Genomic DNA, 18405 nt, shown 5'->3' on the forward strand with positions numbered 1-18405 from the left:
TGTCAAGAGTTAAGAACAGAAGTAACAGTCAAGTTTTAAAAGTTAACAGATGGGTTGAAAAGTCTCCTGGGCCTAACACATTTATTTTATTAATCTCCTAACACGTCCACAATCTACCCGTGGGCAAAAAGTATTATTATATGATTTTAGTTATATCATTTAACTAACTTGACATGTAGAAGATCACTTCAGTAAGTGATCAACTGTACAACTTATAATATAAATCTTATTCTAGATACTATTCTAACTTATTTTGAAATCTATCCTAACTTATTCTAAAAACTATTCTAGCTCATTCTAGAGGACATTAAGTCTCACTCTATGTGTCTATTGGTCATGGTAGTTGGTAGTTATCGCTGTCATCGCGCACATTTAACCGTTTGGCGAGTGTATTGAGATGCACTAACAGTCTTTCAGAGTACTTCGCACTAACACTCCGAATCACACTCGTTATGGGTTCTATGACGATATCGCGCTGAATCAGTTTGTTGGGCACGTAATATGGAGAATCGACGATGACTCGCAACACTTTATTCTGGAACCTCTGGACGATATCTGTGTTAGATTTGCTAGTAGTACCCCACAGTTCAATACCATAGGTTCAAATGGGCCTAAGTATTGACTTATACAGCAAAACCTTGTTATCTAATGATAATTTAGATTTACGCCTTTACCATCAGCTAGTACATTTGGTTTAGTTTTGTACGAATGTTCGTCGGGTCGGTCAGTCGGTCGAAATGTGTGGCTGCCGCTGCGATTATTTGTCAGAATACTCACTACTATTTTTGAAAGGAATTTGCACGAGAACTGAAAACACTAGTTGAAGAAATACTGTTTATTTCAATGTTAAATGATACATGTGGTCGACGGGAGAATTGAAAGGATATTAGGTTAGGTAGAGGAAGTACGGTAGCGCTGCGGAAGTGGTACTATTACAAGGGGTTAGAGATAAGAAAAGAGAGCGAGACGTCGTCGTGATGGTCTTTTAGAGCCTGGAACTGCATGGTACCAATCCACCAGCGTTGCCAACCTTTGTACTTGTTGGTGAATTCGTGGTGGCCTAAAGGGTCGTGGCGGTCGCCACAGTTTAAACCCAAGCTGTATGCGTTTTGTAACTATATGTTTTTTCCATGTCAAACGTCGATTGAAATGCATTCCCAGATATTTAACGTTGCATGCTTGCGGAAGTTCATGGTTACAAAGATTATTCTACAAAGTGTGAATATCAAATGGGTAGATTTTGTCCCATTGCTTTGATACGCCACGTTTTCAATCACAATTCGACTTTGTTAAGATGAAGTTGGATGTTTCTTGTGGCTGATATTGGATCCTCGTATCATGATATAACCGCTCTATGGCCAGCATATGTTGCTACATTAATGCAGCTGTATACAATAGATATAACAATGGGCGAAGAACACTGCCCTGCGGAACAGTCGAATATATTATGTGTAGGTCAGTGCATTCGTCACCCTACTTGACAGTAAAATGCTTGTCTGTGAGGTATATACGGAGAATGAAATTTTAGACCTAAAATATTTGTGCGATATATCCTACCACTAAATGAATTCGACAAAAACGAATACTCCCAAATCAAGCAACTAGGAGTAGCCGTCAGATAGGTGATCCAAAATACATAAACAAATGTTTTAGGTTCTATTTTCTTGCCGACGTGTTGCCAACTCCAGCTCTAATACGGTAGATTCTTATTTATTTCTGTTGTCCGTAAATCAACCACAGACGTGTAAATCAAAATCTGACAATGCTGTACCGAAAAATGCGCGAAAAATTACTACATTTTGTATTCAAAATGAATAGGTAATGAGTTAAAAGTATGTACAGCTGTGAAAGAAAAACCCGATATAGGCAAAAATGTCATCTCAACATAGACTAACGAAGTTTGAGAAAAACAATAATCGTCTGTCTTCTTTGTTTACAAGGTATTTAGAATTTCACAAGAAGCTTTAAATTTAGTTTGATGTTTAATGAAAGCAAAACAGCTTAAAAAACTGTTCTTGCTCGAGCACTGATAATAATTGAAATGGTTCTGGAGACATAATATAGTATATACATGTACTAGGAGTAATTTTAAAGGTTATTAAGATTTACCTTAAGAAATTTTTGGTTGATAGATATTTCTGTAAATTTTAATGGCATTAACTTTTAATTTATTTCAGGTTTCATTAGTAAACGTATGTTCTAACAAAAAGCTCTCAGTGAAAATTGCAGGCAATATATACGTTTGTTTGTGTATTAGGAGATAACATAAATATTGCAAAGAATATTAACAGTTATAAATAGCTTGAAAGAATTTTAATTAGTTATTTATTAATAAGTTATTAGTATCCACGTGGGGCACAACACAGAACAGGAAACAACAGATTAATGAAAGTTATAGAAGGCAAACTAAAGATGAGCTATCCCTGATGGTGAGATTCTAGATTAAATAAAGAAAATGATATAATGAAATATGCAGCATATACATATATTTCATAACATCTTTATCATATACGCTTAGTACAATCTTAATTTACAATTAATTTATTACTACTTTTCCGATGAACTTGGATTAATTATCAAGCAAGACGAGTGCGAGAAAATACATCAGTATGTATTCCCCAATTATAAAATTATAATTATTTATTAATTATTAACTTATAGCTATAGTTAACACTAAATGTATATACTTTATATAAGTTCGTATGGTTTTGTTCGCTTCAATCTCCTGACATCCTGCGCGCTGTCCAGCAGTTGTATTGCTTCCACGTTAGTATGATTTAGTAATCTTCTTTAGTATTTCAAGGCGAAATCTTGGATAACTTCGCAAATCCATTTGATTTCCAGATCATCGTGCAGTTCTTCGTTGGTTACATAGCGACAGGCATTGTTTTGACATCGTTGTATGACTAGTTGATTTGAATTTTTAGTGCAACCCCATATTTGCACCCCATAGGTCCAAATTAGCTTTATAATTGTATTATAGATCAACCTCTTTGATTTGATCAAGTTGAGAGTATCTTCCGACTAACCAGTATAATTGTTTTATTTTTGTTCTAATGTGTTTTGCTTTTTGTCTAACGTAATGCTTCCAATTTAATCTATCGTCAAGATGGATTCCAAGGTATTTAGCTGATTCTGTTTGAGGAATCGGGCATCAATTGAGTGATATAATTAAGTTTTTATTATTTCGCCTCAATGCAAAATTAACGTGGGCAGATTTGGAGCTATTAAGTCGAATTTTCCAATCTTTCGTCCATTTATATATTTTGTTGACTACCACTTGCACTTTTTCTATTGACCTAGGCATATATCTTTTGCCAAAATAATTGTGTCGTCAGCAAAGGTTCCAAGAAGTGTTTCTTTTGTTGTTGGAACGTCAGCAGTGTAGAGTAGATACAGGAGAGGTCCTGAGACGCCACCTTGTGGAACTCCAGCCGAAATATTTTTAAATGTCGAGAACGCCATTTCGTGCGATACTCTAAATTTTCTTCCGACTAAATATGACTCCAGCAATTGACAATAGCTACGCGGTAACAATTTGCTCATCTTACAGATTAATCCCAAATGCCAAACCCGATCAAAAGCTTGTGAGACATCCATGACAATAGAAGAAATTATGAATTATAACAGTCATTTTCTAAACATTTCAATGCACTGACATATATTAAGATATTTAACAATTAATATAATACGATATGTAAATAAATGATCTTTTATTCTCTGAAACTTGTATCAGTTATTTTTATTATTTACTCTCTAGATATATTTGAAATGAAAATAGACCATTTAATTATTGTAAATACATTCCTCTAAATTGCAAAAAATAAGTTATTTAATTATGTTCGTTAGTCTTTTAATATACGAGCTAAAATCAAAAATCAATTTCAAAATTGTTTTATTCATTTTATTGGATAGTTTGTTCATATTGAACAATTTAGTGGATATATTGGATAGTTTTATAATGTTATTCTTCACTTGACTTGTTGAGATAATATAATTATTATTTAATAAAGAAAAATTAAAATTTACTGCAGGTAATACGAAAATATGGGTGTAAGATATGAACTATTAGTAAAATATTATAATTTAATAACACTGATTTATATATTGCTGTCGAAAACGATAGAAAAACACGATATTCTTGGATAGAAATGTATAACGTATAAGATTGGATGGTTAGCGGCTAAATAACAGGTTGGTCTCCCTCACAACATTTGTTTGGAAAGAGAAAATTGCACAGACATGGCAGGAAACCGGCCGAAACTCATACAGTTCCGCCATATTCAGTGGCAAAATTAATAATATCCGCGTTTCAGTTGGCAAATAGATGGCTAACGAGATAAGTTTGTTCTGTTCCTTTATATAATGCAAGGGTCGATAGCCCTCCGGATATGGCGGACCCAGTTGGAGCCAGACTTAGGAGTCCTTCGGCAAACACGAGCAAATTTTCATGTTCGAACATCTTTCGTCGTAGAAAGGGACCGGCGGAGAACCGAGGTCTGTCCTTTCACGGTTTGTTTCCGACGCGAATTTAGTTTTGCGCTTAATAGATGAATTCCTGCGAAACGGAGCAGTACGTCAAGTCATGAAATAACCCCAGGAAATCCCTTCGATTTGCTGGAGCTGTAATATAATCCGTTTGTTTAATGACGGATGTATTTTTCAACTTGTGTTGCGAATAACAGCCAATTGCATATTAGGTAATTAATTACATATTACGAACAATTGAAGGAACTAATTATCCAAAAGAAGTGAAGCAAATGGTAGCCTGAAAAACGAAAATTACGCAAAATATGGCAACAAAACAGAACACCAGAAAATAAAAATATTTTAAACAATATAACCCAAAGACTGAAAAGGGAAATACTGGAAATTAAGAACAAATCCAATAAATAACTATCTGAGAAATTTAACAGATGATAAAGAAACTGATTATTCACTCTGGAAAGCCACGACATATCTAAAGCGCTCATGTCTACACAGTCCCACTATAAGACACCTAACTGGGAATTGGGCCCGTGACAATCACAAAGCAGAAGCATTTGTTGAATATCTAGAAAAAACTTTCAAACCAAAACGAAAAAATTTTTTGTGCTAAAACTGACATTAATTCCAGGCTATAATTTAACAGGAGAATTACTGCAAAAACTACCAAGAAAGGGAATTATAAAACCCACCATCTTGATCAATACATCATTTAGATTAAAACATGTCCCAGGCATTTGGAAGATGGCGGAAATTATAATGATCATCAAACTTGGAAAGTTGCCAAACGAAATAAAAGCCTATAGACCGATATCACTGCTTCCAGTAATATCTAAGGTTTTTGAAAAACTCCTGTTGAAAAAAATAAAACCGATCATATAAACCTAATACCAACACATCAGTTTGGATTTATTAACAAGCATTCAACAATTGACCAAGTAACCCTCTACGAAAGTAAAAAAGTATGCTCAGCCATATTCTTAGATGTGCACAGGCCTTCGATAAGATTTGGGATGAAGCCCTTATTCATAAACTATAGAAAATGTTACCAAAACAACACGCCAAACTACTAAAATCGTACATTACAGTCAAAATGTTAAGAGATAAACAAGAAGAAGCTTACTCTACAATAAAAGAAGCTAAAGCAGGTCTACCACAAGGAAGTGTACTGGGGCCAGTGCTTTATCTACTCTACATTTGTGATAGCAGGTCAGTTGAAAAGTCATATCAAAAAATTAAAAAATTAAATCCATATATTTTTTTAGTTAGCCCTAACCCTCAAAAGATGCGTGTATCCAAATCCATAAAATGATTTTGAATCACCGTAAATTGAAATTGGATGAAATAGCAGACACTCTAAATACATTAACTGAGCGTGTACATCAAATCATTCACAAATATTTGGGCATGAGAAAGCTTTGTGCAAAATGGGTGCCCCGCGAGCTCACTTTTGGCCAAAAACCACGACGAGTTGATAATTCGGAGCAGTGTTTGAAGATGAACAAGCATAACAAACCCGAGTTTATCGGGTCGATATGTGACAATGGAAGAAACATGTCTCCATCATTTCACTCCGAAGTCGAATCGACAGTTATCCGAGTGGACTACACACGATAAACCCGCTCCAGAACCTGGGAAAACGCAACAGTCGGCTGGCAAGGTTATGGCCTCTTATTTTTGGATGCAAGGACCATCAACAGCGACTATTACATAGCGTTATTGGACCGTTTCAAGGACTAACTCTCCGAAAAACGCACGCATTTTAAGAAAAAGAAAGTGCTGCTTCACCAAGACAATGCAGCGTGTCAGAAGTCAGTGAAAATGATGGCAAAAATCCGTAAATTCCGTCGAATGAAGAGGTGGTCGACGAAACTGAGGCCTATTTTGAACCAAAGGACAAATCATACTATAAAAATGGTATCGAAAAGTTGGAGGGTCCCTATAATCAGTGTATCACCCTTGAATGGAATTATGTTGAATAAAAAAAACTAATTTTTCAATTGACCTGTTAGATCTTTAACTAACTGTAATTCAAATCCTCCGATAATGTATGTATTAAATATACTATAATAACATTTTCACCCAATTATTTTATTTACCTTAGAATAATGCTATATATTGAAGCCAAAATAAAATGCAGCTCAAAGCTAAATGCGGCAACATTGCGACATTTCGACGTCATAAATTTAGATGACAGCTGTACTTTCAATAACATAACCAAAACTTTTTTTATTCTGTTACATGTAATATAAATTAAAATATCATAATTTATAAATGCAATGCGTTGTTTTCAACGAAACGTTCCCTGCTTTGTAACGTCGAATATCTATCCGAAGTTAGGCATCCGGTCGTGTTTACCAAAGAACCTCTAAATTCGACTGGAGCTGGAGTGCTATGTCCGGAAGGCCCTTCCTATCCATAAAGGGATATAGTAAACTTATTCGGTTCATGGTCATCTATTTGCGGCTAGAAACAGGGATATTATTAATTTTACCGGCGAATGTAGGAGCGAGGCTACTAATTTTGATGCCGCTTCCGGTCGCTGTATATTTACTGTGCAATTTTACTGCTGCACAAATACCGGTCGCTGCGCGAACACGTCATTAACCCCCGCTCCCGCTCCGTTCTTCATTTGTTAAGAAAGCCCATGATTATTGTTTAATTTAAAAATTTGTTACTGCTACTACTACTGCGATAGCTGCTACTTTTTTCCATCTTTACGGTAATTTGAGGATTTCATCTCGAATGAACGATATATTTTTGACGCTTTGCACAAATCGACGCATTTTCTGGTATCTACTAAAGAAGTGACGTGCTGCTCAGACGGGTCGCGGCTCATATGTCGGGATAAGTAGTAGTAAGAAGGAGTAAGGTCTGGAGAATACGACAGGTGGGATAATGTTTCCTATGTTATGTTTCCGAGTATGTTTTCATCGGTTTTGCATCATGTGGTCGAACCTTGTCTCGCTGAAGAATAATATTGGTGTCTTTGCTCGCACAGCTCTCTTAATACACATCAACTATAGTTCCACCTTAATGGTTACATCAAGCCATGTCGAATTGTTTGGCTGTCCAGAACGCACTTTGACTACGGTGTCAAAATCACCACTTTTAAAAGATCGAAAGCAGTACTCACATGTTGAAATCGATGAAGCACAGTTACAACAAGCTTCACATAGAATTCGATGACCTTTAACCGTTTTTTCTCCAAATTTGTTTTTTGTTACTCATAGTAGTTCCACAATCTGCCTAGAGGGCAATAAGTATTTATTATGTTTATGTTATATATACATGGCATGTAGAGAATCACTTCATTAAGTGATCTCCTGTATAAAATACTATTTTAATTAATTGGTTTTATTCTAAAGTCTATATATGTCCAATAATCAGATTGGATGGTGTTAGACGTTTTAATCTATGCACTTCACTGACACTTAGCATATTTAGCTGATTAGCGAGTACATTGGGATGCACTGACACTCTTTCGAAGTACTTCACACAAACATATTGAATTATAATCGTTATTGGTTCTAAAGGAATATCGCGATTTATCACTTCACTTGAAACATAGTACGGAGTATTGACAATGGCACGCAATAATTTATGTTGGAACCGTTGTGTGATGGATATATTAGACTTGCTAACGGTTCCCCATAGTTGGATTCCATATGACCAAATAGGTTTGAGTATAGACTCATTCAGCAACACCTTGTTATCTAATGGTAACTTGGATTTACGCCCGATAAGCCAATGCATTTGGTATAATTTAAGTCCAAGTTCTTTCGGTTTGACGAATATGTGCTTCTTCCAAATTAGGCGTCCATCTAGGTGCATACCAAGTTATTTAGCATCCTCTGCTTGCAGGAATTGACAATTATTGATGGTGACTGGCGGATATGTTCTTCTACGCACCGTAAAAGTTATATGACGGGATTTTGTTTCGTTAGCTTTTATACGCCATCTTTTCAGTCACATTTGTATTTGATTTAGTGCGTTTGTAAGTTCATGGATGCTATGGCTGGATCTTCATGGGAGGATAAGACTACCGTGTAGTCTGCGTATGTTGCCACAGTGAATCATCTTCTGGTGTTTTCTCTGATTTGAGAGCCATTATTACTTCAGATACTTTCCAGATGTTAGGAAAATTATGAGTTCGTAATACAGCATTACATCATTAAATATGAATTTATAGTAATTCTCTGATAGTTCCTGTAATATTTTTTCGGGATTGTTATATTAGTATATAACTATTACTAATTAGTATATATTAGATCATATCCAGGTCTCTGATTATTATTTGTTCAATCTCTTTGACGGTGAATTTTGTATGTGATAATTTCATTTGAAGCAGCTAATTTAGGAAGCTACTAATTGTAGCCGAGTTTCCGGACACTGCCCCAGGAAAATCAACCATCAAGGATTGGTATGCTAAGTTTAGACGTGGTGAAATGAGCACCGAAGACGGTGAACGTAGTGGACACCCAAAAGAGGTTGTTACCGACGAAAACATTAAATAAATCCACAAAATCATTTTGAATGACCATAAATTGAAATAGAAAGAAATATCAGACACTCTAAAGATATCAACTAAACGTGTATATCATATCATTCACGAATATTTGGGTATGAGAAAGCTTTGTGCAAAGTGGGTGCCGCGCGAGCTCACTCTTGACCAAAAACAACGACGAGTTGATGATTCGGAGCAGCGTTTGAAGATGATCAAGCCTAATAAACCCGAGTCTTTGCATCGATATGTGACAATGGATGAAGCATGGTTCCATCGTTTCACTCCGAAGTCCAATCGACAGTCATCCGCGTGGACTGCCCACAGTGCTGCTTCACCAACACAATGCACCGTGCTTCGAATCGCTTTCTCATCCACCGTACTCTCCAGATTTGCCCCCCAGCGAATATTTCCTGTTCTCCGATCTCAAAAGTATGTTCGCTGGGAAGAAATGTTTGTCGAATGAAGAGGTGATCGCCGAAACTGAGACCTATTGTGAAGCAAATGACAAATAGTACTGCAAAAATGGTATCGAAAAGTTGGAGGGTCGCTATAATCGGTGTATTACCCTTGAGGGGAATTATGTTGAATAAAAAAAAATTGAAAAAAACCAATTTTGCCAAAAAATATGTTTTACTATGGTAGGCCGAGGACTTTTTAAATGACCTGTTATAGAGATGTCACTCCCTATCCTCATTCAGTCACATTCACAGACCCCTTAATATATTGCTTCATATACTCCATTTTTAAAACTTAAACTATTATTTAGAGTGAAAGCAATACGTAAAATATATTGTGAAGTGCTTTTTCAAAATTATATGATGAGATCACCAGGAATATATAAACTTTAAAAGTATAAATAATAATGTAGAATAACTGGAAAAGAACGTAAAACTCTTTTTTATTGTAAACTAAAATTCAATTTAAGCAAATGTTTAAAACCTATACGTCCTCTCGGAGATGTTTGTCTGGGGAAGTTCCCCAAAGGATAAACTGACGAAGTTCTAAACTATATCGCTCTGTCAACTTTCTGTCCATGTATAACTTGGCATGTAATTTTCTTGCTGTTCAAATATTATTCGGCCAAGCCAGTCCGCCGTTAGCCGACAAAGTTTTTGGTGTTTTCTTCAGTCATATCCCCAGTTTCCATCCCAACAGATTAGAGTGTGAGCCGTCATTAAACCGTTCCGTATGTTTAACAACAGTCAATATTTAAATTTTCGATGTAAATGAAGTTCCTGGAAATGGTATTTTTGTCTTGGTTTAAGAGAGAGTATTGAGATATAACAGCAGAATCAGCAGTGTTTTTTTAAAGTCAATTAAAACAAAGATATTAGAATCTGAAGCCCGTAAAGTCATTTTTATATTAACGTTAAACCATTAAAAACATATAGAAGCAATCCAAAGATGATCAATCGGACGAATTGAGAAAAAGTAGGGTTAAAATGTTGCGGTATCACTACATAGTATAAAACAAAGTCGCCTTTTCTGTCCCTATATCCCTATGTGCGCTTAAATCTTTAAAACTACTCAACGGATTTTGATGCGGTTTTCTTCAATAGATAGAGTGATTCAAGAGGAAGGTTTATATGTATAATACATGCATAATATACTAAGGCAACATTGCTAATTTTAGAGGTTTCTAACGTGATGTCGTAAATTAACCTATTTTTTTAGGCTTATTTAGGAATTAGCAAAAACGCTGCCTAACCCTACGAGTTAGATCAAATTAATGTACTACAGTATTGTACACCATAAAAAGGTCTACAAAAAAGTCCGCGATGGTATATGTTTATCTTTTAGGGATAACCCACATTAACCATTTTTATTGTTTACTTTTTACGTGAGAAAATGGCTTATTTACGAAGCTATTTTAAGCAATACGGCATTAATCCTTATCGAATTAAGTACCTTAAATACAGTGTGCAATTAATATAGATCAATATGGTTCCTTACAGCAAGTAAATTAAACAAATATTTTCGGAGATATTACAAATTTAAAATTTGCGTTTAAAAATGTGTAATGTAATAAAAATTGTATGAATTTAGATATTCCAAAGATAGCAGGAAATCTTCATAGTAAGTATAGGGGAAGAGGAATTGTTTTACTCCAAATTTAATGCGTGCAGTCCAAGGGCAGTAATGAATGAACCAAAAATAGTGGATCGATTTTAATCATGTTTTCATTGAGTGACATAGGCATATATATTTTATGCCCGTGCAAAGTCGGAGCGGGCCGCTATGTTTTTATATACAACGTTCATATTTTTTCTGTAGTGTATTTAATTTAGTATCAGCATTGCACCCGTGCGAAGCCGGGGCGGGTCGCTAGTATCGGATAAAAGAAATCGACTAAGACAAAAATTATTTTTTTGTCAAATTGCACTTGCTGACCACAAAAACTGAAACGGGTCTTTTATAACACCTACCATTTTAAAATTATGATAAATTGAAACAGGATTAAGGTATAATTAGCTCCGTTTCGCTTTAACCATTGTGTTGTGTAAACATCAATATTTTATTATGGATAAATATGTCACAAGAACGAGTAAATAGTGACAAAATTTATTGAAAATAATCGTACCATTATTGCCACCCAGCGGAAATTGCGTGAAAAATATCCTAATCGTCTAGTGCCTCATAAAACCACAATTGATCGTTTATATGCGAATTTTCGACAGTACGGTACGACAGTAGACAGGCTTCGTTCTGGAAGACAATGGACGTCTCGTAACGCTGAAAATGTGGCTCTGGTGCGCGATAGTGTTGCAAAGTCTCCAAAATCATCAATTCGAAGAAGTGGTTCCCAGTTACACATTTCTGCACGCAGTTTAAGGCGAATTTGAAAATGTTTCCATACAAAATTCAATTAGTCCAAAAATTGCTACCGAAAGTTCCTGATCGACGAGTTGAGTACGGTAATGCAATCCTAAGGCCGTCTGGTGAAATTGAAGATTTTTGAAGCCCTTCTCAGTGTCCACGTCAATAAACAGAACAGTCGGTCTTTTGAGGAACACAGAATCCTCAATCAATTCGATAAAAACGACTGTATGGTGTGGTATTCATGCTGGAAATCTCCAAGATGCTGCAGTTACTGTTATTGCTGAACGGTACCAAGACATGATTCAGAATTTTCTTGTGCCTGAAATGGAAGAGCAAGGACTAGAGGACATGTGGTTTTAGCAAGATGGAGCCACAGCACACACAGCTCGTTTAACAATTCAATTATTGAATGATGTTTTTTCACGATGACTAATTTCGCGAATTGACGATTTAGCAAGGCCAGTCAGACTTCCGGATTTAACAGCATCAGATTTTCTTACGGTATTCTTTAAAATCAAAAATTTATGTGAATAAGACCTAAACGATTCAACACCTTAAAGACAATATTCATCACGAAATTGATGAAATTCGGCCTCAGATGTTGCAGGATGTCATGAAAAATGCGTTAAAAAAGCCGGAAGTTTCATAGCGAATCGCTATCACCATTTAGCCGACATAATTTTTCAATCATAACTAAAACAAAATGTAAAGACCAAATAAACTTTTTGTGGAAACCAAACTTACTTATCTTTTCTTTGAGCAAAGTTATAGGCAATCAAAATGGTAGCGGGACTCTTACCGCACGTTGTAGTTGTTAAAGATTTTCATAATCGTTCTATGGAGAACGATTGCTGTCTGTAGACCCTGTGCGTTCGCACATTTATATACTTTTGATTATTACCAGTCAATGCAATTTTTGTTATTATTCTTGACGGACAAACTCCATTAATGAATTGACTACCTCTAGCTGGTGGCTGACGTACTATAGATGTGTTTTCATAATATTAGTTGAAATAATGGATTATACCCAGGAATATTTTCTTGCGGAATTTTTTTTATAACATCTTTATTAAATACGCTTACTACAATATTAATTATAAATTGATTTATTACTACTCTTCATTTGTACTTGGATTAATTCACAGACAAGACGAGTGCGAGAAAATACATCAATATGTATTCGTTAATTGTAAAATTATAATAATTTATAGCTATAGTTTACACTTAAAGTATACACTTTGTATAAGTTCGTATGGTTTGGTTCGCTTCAATCTCCTGACACCCTGACGTCCGGCAGTTGTATTGCTTCCACGTTAGTATGATTTAGTAATCTTCTTTCGTGTTTCAAGGTGAAATCTTGGATAACTTGGCAAATTCATGTGATTTCCAGGTCATTGTCCAGTTCTTCGTTGTTTACGTAGCGATAGGCATTCGTAATCAATCGGAGAACCTGGTTTTGACAGCGTTGTATGACTAGTTGATTTGAATTTTTAGTGCAACCCCATATTTACACCACATAGGTCCAAATTGACTTTATAACCTGTTTGATTTTAGATCAAGTTGAGAGTATCTTCCCACTAACCAGTATAGTTGTTTTATTTTGGTTCTAACGTGTTTTACTTTTTGTCTAACGTGATATTTCTTGTAGAATTGACACTAAATTTTCTCTGTAAATATAATATTTATTTTAATAAATTTATTGAAAATAATTTGAATAAAATCACCCAAAAAGCAAAGGATACTTACTTTTGGACTTCCATTTTTATAACCAATTGTTATAGCTTTTATTATTAAAAATATGCTCTCGGCGATCTAAGTCACACGCAGGCAGCGTCAAATATGGTGATCGTCTGGCGATTATTTCCGATTTTACCCGAACGCACTGGGTCTACAGTTTAACGAATACGGTTTTATGGCATTTATATATATATAGAGCCTCAAGCAAGGCATTGCATGACTATTTCTGGCCACTTTTCGCGAATTTTGCATCTATCCCGTACCTACCAATTCTCGTCAAGTAGTTTCCGATGTAGATTCGTATTAACGGTTGCCGCGACTGCTTATAAAACGGAAAACTGTGCCACGCCAAGAAAATACAGAAAGATTTATCGGCTGGTAGTAAAGCGGCGGGTCCGCCTCTGAACCAATATTGTATACGGCAAGGAAATTGCACAGAAAATGTACGTACAGACGGCTGCTATTCGAAATTAATATGGTTGCCTATACTCATTGGCAAAATTAATATCCACGTCTACATCAAGTAGACGTATATTGAAGGGTATTAATAATGCTAATACACTATACAGCAAAAAATATCGGGCTCAGTGTTACGTGTACATATAAACCTCTTAAGTTCAGTTAAAGATCGGTTAAATAATGCAAAATAATTTATCCCGAACTTTTTTATGAATTGATTCAAGCACATAAGAACACAAATTGCTTTTTTTATACGAAAGAGAGCACTTCCCAGGTGGTCCCATTAGAACCCGGTCAGGCTCTGATGGTGGAATCCCGAGAAATCGAGGGAAACCACGTACAATGTTTTCACATATTTTTTTATATAAAATAATCAAATTAATTCTGTATAACGTTATTGCTGGCCTGATATGATGGAAGACACAACTCCTCAACGGACAAGTGTTAACGGTTTAAATAGGTATTAAGCTAAATTGTGTGTATAACAGGTCAATTGAAAAGTCCCCGGCCTACCATAGTAAAACAGATTTTTTAGCAAAATTAGTTTTTTTATTCCCTTCAAGGGTGATACACTGATTATAGCGACCTTCCAACTTTTTGATGCCATTTTTGTAGTACGATTTGTCCTCTGCTTCAAAATGGGCCTCGGTTTCGGCGACCAGCTCTTCATTCGACGAAAATTTCTCCCCAGCGAGCATTCTTTTGAGATCTGATAATAGAAAATAGTCGCTGGGGTCCAGATGTGGAGAATAGAGTAGATGAGAAAGCAATTAGAAGCCCAACACATGGATTTTTGCCATCGTTTTCACTGACTTGTGACATGGTGCATTGTCTTGGTGAAGCAGCACTTTCTTTTTCTTCAAATGCGGCCGTTTTTCGACGATTTCGTCCTTCAAACGGTCCAATAACGCTATGTTATAGTCGCTCTTGATGGTCGTTCCTTTTTCAAGGTAGTCAATAAAAATCATTCCATGCGCATCCCAAAATACAGACGCCATAACCTTGCCAGTCCACTGTTGCATTTTCCCACGCTTTGGAGCGGGTTCATCGTGTGCAGTCCACTTGATTGAACTTTGGAGTGAAATGATGGAGCCATGTTTCATCCATTATCACATATCGGCAAAAACTCGAATGTATTACGCTTGATCATCTTCAAACTTCTTCCTAATCATCAGCTCGTCGTTCTTTTTGTCAAAAGTCAGCTCGCGCGGCACCCACTTTGCACAGAGCTTTCTCATACCCAAATATTCGTGAATGATATGATGTACACGTTCAGTTGATATCTTTAGTGTGTCTGATATTTCATTCAATTTCAATTTACGATAATGCAAAATCATTTTGTGAATTTTTTTAATGATTTCTTCGGTAACAACCTCTTTTGGGCGTCCACTGCGTTCACCGTCTTCGGTGATCATTTCACCACGTCTAAATTTAGCATACCAATCCTTGATGGTTGATTTTCCTAGGATAGTGTCAGGAAACTGGGCATCAAGTCAAGTTTTTGCTTCAGCTGTATTTTCTCCATCCAAAAAACAATATTTTATCAACACGCGAAATTCCTGTTTATCCACTTTTTCACAATAACAAAAGTTGCTTCACTCAAAATGCTATAATTCACAAACTAATGATCCGACAGCTGTCAAATTTATACACGCATCTTTTGAGGGTTAGGGCTAACTAATAAACATATGGATTTAATTATAGTGGCGCCATCTATGTGTCAGGCCGGTGATTTTTCAATTAACCTGTTACATGATCAACGAGCTGGAATTTTGAAAAGGTATGGTCACATAAAGGACTTAGAGTCATATTTAACTGTATTTTGACCTTCGCAGGGTCATCTATGCCTATTTTTAATAAATATAGCTTAATTGAACCCAATTTGTAAAACTAAAATCAATATTGTATATATACGTACCTGGATGAAAGTTCGTCATATGTCTGTTCAACTTAGAGATTTTTTTTATTATTTAATTATACATTGTTACTAGTTATTTCCGACTAACCTACAATTTGTCTTTATGATAACTTAAATCTAGGTATATAACTAGGAGGATTCATCGGCCCTATCTCAGTCTCAGTTTCCAAGCTTGTGTCCAATTATTTATATTGTCACTTGCCTGTTAATTTTCGTGTGGCTTCTGCACTATTGCAGTATCATCAGCAAATATAGCTATCGTAATATTCTCTATTTGTGGTATATCACACGTGTAGAGTAGATAAAGCATTGGCCCCAAAACACTTCTTTGTGGTACACCTGCTTTAGCTTCTTTAATTGTAGGGTATGTTTAAATTCTTGTTTAACTCTAAACTTTCTGGATGTAATGTACGATTTTAATAGTTCAGTGTGTTGTTTTGGAAACATTTTCTGTAGTTTATGAACAAGGGCTTCTTGTCAAACCTTATCGAAGAAATTCGAGGTGTTACAAAAAACCTTTTTGAACAATATTCATGCGATTAATCTATTGGAAAATCAAATTATGAACGATATAATAAATAAACTGCAAACAACAAAACCTAATGAAACAAAATTCTAACCAATGTCAAGGTCAGAATTAAAATGGCGACTGTAGTTTGTTGGATCCTACCTCTTGGTTGCTCGTAAATAGCAACGTCACAAAATTAGGTGGAAATTACCGGTTTTAATCGAAAGCAGTTGGGATTCTCCAGAACTAGACACTACTAAAATACTATATAATACTTTATGGAGAGTTTTAGCGCACATTTAAAATTACACTATTTCTAACGTCAATTCTCCTTTCAAACCGATTTGTTTGGAACGTGTGTTTGTGTGGAATACGTAGAATTATCATAAAGTACCTCCTATCCTACAGATGTACCGAACTGGCGTGCGTCTTTATCCTCTCCCTCTGTGTCGTCTTCGTCCTAGTTCCGATCCTAACCTAATTGTTGTTCGTTCGTAGACATCGTTCCGTTCACATTTATAATCGACTTACTCGGCCGAGAGTAGGCAAGGCCCACGGAAAATCAAATCGACAACATACGGAAATCCCGTACGAACTCTTTCGACGAATTTCCCAGAGGCTTTCCCGGCCGAACAATACAACGGAAAAGCTCATTATGCCCGAAAATCGGAGATTTTCCATCGTTACGAGACGAAAAAACAACGGACCCGGAAAGGGAGCGAATCGATCGAGAACCAAATTGAATTGCCGGTAAATGAGGGAAAATTACATACGCGCACACATTCGCACACGTTATTTCGCCAATATCGACGATCAGAAACTCATTAATTTAAGATCATAAAACAAAAAAAAAACGATAAAATTTAGTGTTCATGCGAAAATGACATTATCCTAAAACTCCCTTTATTTTAAATAATTAACTATTTATAGAAGAAAAGTTTTCTAATGTGATTGGTAATCATTTTTAGTATGGCTTATTAATAACTATATTGAATTACATATCTAAATTCCCATGAACTTGGAATTATATAAAAATGCATATGTTATAATATATATTATACGAATTGGAAAAAAATCGAACCGTGCATTTAACTAGCGCTAGTACTAATTCGCTAGTTTTTTGACTATCGACTGTTTCAACTCTTTTGCGACTATCGACTGATTCGACTGTTTTCAGCAGATTCAACACTAGTCATAAGTGAAATTTAAAACATCCTAAAACTCCCTTTCTTCTTAATAAATAGTTGGCTATTGACATAAAAGTCACAGATAAGGTTCTTGAATGTAGGGATACGAAAAACCTTCATCAAGCTGCTCGCGTCGCAGCAACTATCCACCAGGCAATGATAAAAGGTCGAAAAACAGGAGCCATATTCTTAGATGTCTCCAAAGCTTTCGACCAAATATGGCACCACGGCCTAATATTTAAAGCTAAATAATTAGGTCTACCGAATGACCTAATATCCCTGATTGATTCATACTTGGATGGTAGGTCCTTTCAAGTGAGTCTCTTTCAAGCAGTCTCCTCTCGTAAACAAATCTCCGCAGGAGTACCGCAAGGCGCTCCATTAGCCCCAGCCCTATTCAACCTTTATATGGCTGATTTCCCGCTCCACAAACTTTCCTGTGATACCGCTTTCTTCACAACCGGATACTGTCCCGAAGCAATAGACTCCAAGTACAATTGAACCAAGCGATAGCGTGGTACAAATTCTGGCGGCTTCAGATTAACCCGAGCAAAACTCAGGCTATTCTGTTCCACCGCAAGAAGGAGTTTCGCGCCTGTCGCCTCCAAATCGACAAAGTCCCTATCCCTTGGCTCCAGGAAGTCCCATACCTCCAGTTTAATCGCAGATTTCAATGGTCTGCCCAAATCCAGAAAAGAAAGAGATACGAAAAAATATCGATATGTTGATATACCGATATCAACACATATGGTTTTACAACGTCAAAAATTATGTTGGATTTCTA

General features: G+C 35.9%; 1 long non-coding RNA gene across 1 annotated transcript; it reads right to left on the reverse strand.

Annotated features, from left to right (window-relative positions):
* Positions 1-6694: 6694 nt before the first annotated feature.
* Positions 6695-7040, reverse strand: LOC143204926 (uncharacterized). Its single transcript, XR_013007700.1, has 2 exons — positions 7004-7040; positions 6695-6951 (listed from the first exon to the last, which is right to left on the reverse strand). It is a non-coding gene; the product is annotated as an uncharacterized LOC143204926 (long non-coding RNA).
* Positions 7041-18405: the final 11365 nt, after the last annotated feature.

The sequence above is a fragment of the Rhynchophorus ferrugineus genome, unplaced genomic scaffold (genome assembly GCF_030347505.1).
Source record: "Rhynchophorus ferrugineus isolate W39M unplaced genomic scaffold, kcgeb_rfMv2 rfM11, whole genome shotgun sequence".
Classification (NCBI taxonomy): domain Eukaryota; kingdom Metazoa; phylum Arthropoda; class Insecta; order Coleoptera; family Curculionidae; genus Rhynchophorus; species Rhynchophorus ferrugineus.